The following is a 4,947-nucleotide window of genomic DNA, read 5'->3' on the forward strand; positions in this document are numbered from 1 at the left end:
TATATATATATATATATATATATATATATATATTAGACAAACAGCTAGACAGATAGATAAATAGATAGATATACACAGACACAGTGACACCCCGGCATTCGGGGTTAATCCATTCCAGAAGGCTGTCCGAATACGGAATGAACCGAGTACTGAACATATTTCTGCCATAAGAAATAACGTAAATAGTCTTAATTAGTTCCAGACCCCAAAAAATGCAAAAATTAAAAAGCATTTTAACTCGAATTTAACAAGCTTAGCAAGCATAAAGCATATAAAAAATTCCTAAAATAAATAAATAACTGAAACAATTGCATTTTTTCCTTACTTAACAAAGCTGATAGCGTATGTAGAAGGTGGAAAGGAAGGCGAGGAAAAGTAGAAGTGTTATCGTTTGGAAGGGGAGTCCCCTCCCATAAAAATGGCAGGCAATTGGGCGCCTGGCCTTGTTTCTCTTTTCTGCCTCTTTCTACCGTTTTTTGCCTCAAGACTCATTGTGTTTCTTAGCAAAGAGCTGTCTAATGGTGTTGTTTGCTTTTGGCTGCATTTTAAAATGTTTTAACCGTAGATGAAACATAGCATCGTCATTCAGTTGGTTTAAACGTGGGTTGCTACAGCTTTGCTAGGAAGGTGTTTTTCATATAAACTGCACTCCCTCCATTTTCAATAAATTTCCTTTAAATGAATTACGAACATTCTCCATCACTTTTCTTTCTAAAGAGAGGCGTAAGAGTTTGTTGTAATCGTCATCAGTACATATCAGGCACTCGACTTTAAAATGTCTTTTAATCCTGCGATATTATTAGTAATAACCTATACTATATACAGACAGTATTCGTATATCTGTGTCTGCATTTGCCATAATTCGCCGGGAAGTCTAAATCCCAAACGAAAAATAAGAAATTAGGAAACCCAAAGGTGATATCTTTTATAACCCAATAATATTAGTAATAATCTATACTATACAGAGTATTTGTATATCCGTACGACTGCATATGTCATAATTCGCCGCGAAATCTAAATCCCAAATGAAAAATAAGAAATTAGGAAACTCAAAGGTGATATCTTTTTTAACCCAATAATAATAGTAATAATCTATACTATATACAGGCAGTGTTTGTATGTCTGTGTGCCTGCATAAGTCTCAAACTCCCCCGAAGTCTAAATCCCAAATGAAAAATAAGAAATTAGAAAACCCCAAGGTGATATCTTTTTTATAATCCAGCTTTATCTTCCTGGGTTCCTGAGGACAAAGAAATAATAATAAAAATAACAAGTGGTGAGCATTGATGAACGATTTTCTTAGATTCGTGGAACTCCACGTCAAGTATAAGTCTAAGCTACTAAAGATATCTTAGGAATAGTCAAGATGATGATCATGATGATACAATATATATATATATATATATATATAATATATATATATATATATATATATATATATATATATATATATATATATATATATATATATATTGAAAAGCTCTATCCTTCCATATCCAGAATCTCGTCATATCTTTGTTTTGAAAAGGCAGATCAAATTAACTGCGTTCAGTTTTCAATCCTTTACCCTTTTTAATGTTTTTTTTTATTTGCCCAGAGAGAGAGAGAGAGAGAGAGAGAGAGAGAGAGAGAGAGAGAGAGAGAGAGAGAGAGAGAGAGAGAGAGAGATTACAAAAAATTTGTTTGTGTTATGGAACTCAGACAATACTAGCAAGTCAGTGATGCCAATAATAATAATAATAATAATAATAATAATAATAATAATAATAATAATAATAATAATAATAATAACAACAGCAAAAAAATAGTGGCACTGATAATGGTCACAATTATACTAATGTTTACAATGGTGAACAATGGTTTCCAACAAACTCATCAACAAAGACATTCTGGCCTGGAAAATGGTAAACTGACACACAATTATTATTCTTTTAATTGCACAGTACCTTACAGTATAAGAAAATCGACATGTCAGACCGAAGACATAAGAGAATAAATCTTATAATTTATATAAAACATTACCATTTCTGGTGATGAAAAATAACCATTATCAATGTCATAATTTTCTCCTGCTATTATTATTGCGTCTGTCTAAAAGGATCTCCTGCCATGCCATCATTGCTACTCACAATATTTCCATCTCCCGCGACAGTATTATTATTATAATATTCGACGTCTGCGCCTGCTAGAGGCGCTTCATACCGAGAAAACCAACAATGAAAGACCACATCGCACCAAATTTGAGAAGAATAATGCAGAATACCCGCCAAATCCAACGAATACCTAAAAGAACAATACAAAAACAATCCCCGACTACGACAGAAAGAGTAGATAATGACATCATTCATCCGCAGCCCAATCAAAACTAATGATCATCATCACGCAACGGCAGGCCAATCGCTGGAATGAATGACATTCCCAGGTTGCGAAGATCTGTCAGGATCGAGCTTCGCCGCATTTGGCTTGAAGTTCGCTGATTATTGTGCAACCAATATCCATGACCCCCGCTGAAGCCCGTTATAAATTCAGAAGGACCTATGCAATCTGACTAGCTCGCTGGAGAATGACAGAAGAGTCAAAGTAATTGTATAGAACCAACTGTTACTAAATAAAAGAACGATTTTGACAAAAACAAATATAGGCGAGCTCCGCACCTCCACTGAAATCATTCTGAAAAGTCTTCAGATAATAAATCATCACTCCCTATTGTTATTGTTATTATCAAAGTATTATTATTATGAAACCATTCTGTCTCAGATAATATCATCACTCCTGTTATTATTATTATTATTATTATTATTATTATTATTATTATTACGAACGCCACCACTCAAGTATTACCTTACCTAAAAGAACGATACAAAAATTCCGCTGAAATCATTCTGTTTCAGATAATATCATCACTCCTATTATTATTATTATTATTATTATTATTATTATTATTATTATTATTATTACCAGTACGAACGCCACCATCAAAGTATCACCTAAAAGAACGATACAAAAATTCCGCTGAAATCATTCTGTCTCAGATATCATCACTCCTATTATTATTATTATTATTATTATTATTATTATTATTATTATTATTATTATTATTATTATTATTATTATTACCAGTACGAACGCCACCATCAAAGTATTACCTAAAAGAACGATACAAAAATTCCGCTCAAATAATACCATCATGGTTCCTCCCGAAGCAGAAAAAGGCAGGCTGTATTTCCCCCCTTGAAAACAAACACGGAGGAGGAAATGTGAAGTGGTAAATAGCGTTTCTCTGAGAGATTAAGGCCGGACGTGACCGTCATAAGTTAACGTTTCTTCCCTGAAAACTTAACTTACCCCCCCCAAAAAAAAATTATTCTCAAAGGTGTTCTTCCCTTATTTTTTTTTTTTTTTTTTATAAAATCGTTACTATTTGGTCAAGGGAGTAACTATTGGTCTCTCTCAGTCTCTGCGTGTCTGTCTGTTTACTTCTCTCTCTCTCTCTCTCTCTCTCTCTCTCTATCTATATATATATATATATATATATATATATATATATATATATATACATATATATATATATATATATATATATATATATATATATATATATATATATATATATATATATTATTTTCAATGACTGTTACAGGTATTGATAAACATTCGTCAGGGTAAATAAAAAAAAATGGTCACATCTCTAATATAATTATTCATTTTGAAATTTACTTTTCTTTATTTTATAGACTCCAAACCTCCAGAATAACAGTTCCAATACTACTATATGATAACTAGAAATATTACAAGATTTGAAATTATTATTTCTAAAGTAGTCACATTCAAGGAAGTTTTCTTGAAGTATAGCTTATGAAGAGGCCAGAAATCTTAAATAGACTCTTCAAGTTCTTGATACATAAGAGTCCCTGGCAATTGATTAGATACTTGACAGGTAATGTTTACTAAGTATGAGTGAAACTCATTTATACACCAATGTTAAAAATCACTTAAGGGCATGGGGTGATGTAGCCGAAAATTCTAGAGATCCAATTACATCGTCTATGGACTGGTAATATTGTATTGCAGATTTTTGTAGTAGTTCTCATCAGCTACAGTCCTACGACGCGAGGAAGAAATATCATCTGGATCTGAGAAATGGACAAGACTTTTGATTTCTTTCCTTTATGAAAGCCCAGTTTATATGCGATTCTTTTTATTACGTATAAAATTGTCTAATTTTCGAAACTCTCCTTTATATTTTCGAACATAAAACACGCATTGCTTTTACGAGAGAGAATAGGAATCACCCGGTATCACACGACAAATCTCTGCAGAAACTTTGACAGTAGGGTGTGTATAATCTAAAGCTGATAAACGGGTGTCCCTTCACATTCTTATTACTAAATCGAACAGCCATCAAGTAATTGCATTTCTTTTATGATAATCTTGTTTTTATTAGGTTTTCTGTCTCTTCTCCGGAATATATCGAGGGATAATCAAGAGATATTCTGTGAAGAAGCAACTTCAGATAAAGATACTGAAATTAGGCTGTTTAAAAAATTCACACAGGGTTGTGAATTACAAGGGCAGCCACCTGTAAAGCTGCCCGCACACGAGACACTTTTAGTGGGAAGTGGCTGACCACTAAATGGTCAGCCATTTAGTGGCCAGTTGATAACATCAGCTTGTACAGTGGTGTGGACATGAAAGACCTAAGGCTGCCCACACACAGGATGCTTTTAGCAGAAAGTGGCCAGCCATTAAGTGGCAGGCCACTAAAATACAAAATAGAACACACTTATCTGTGTGGAACACTGCAGTTGAGAGACTAAAATTTACGACAATTAAAGAGTGGATACGAAGTGGCTACCAAGTCTATTTCTTTGCAACACCACTGTACAAGCTGATATTATCAGCTGGCCACTAAGTGGCTGACCACTTAGTGACCAGCCACTTTCCAAT

Source organism: Macrobrachium rosenbergii, chromosome 22 (assembly GCF_040412425.1).
Source record: "Macrobrachium rosenbergii isolate ZJJX-2024 chromosome 22, ASM4041242v1, whole genome shotgun sequence".
In the NCBI taxonomy this organism is placed as follows: Eukaryota; Metazoa; Arthropoda; class Malacostraca; order Decapoda; family Palaemonidae; genus Macrobrachium; species Macrobrachium rosenbergii.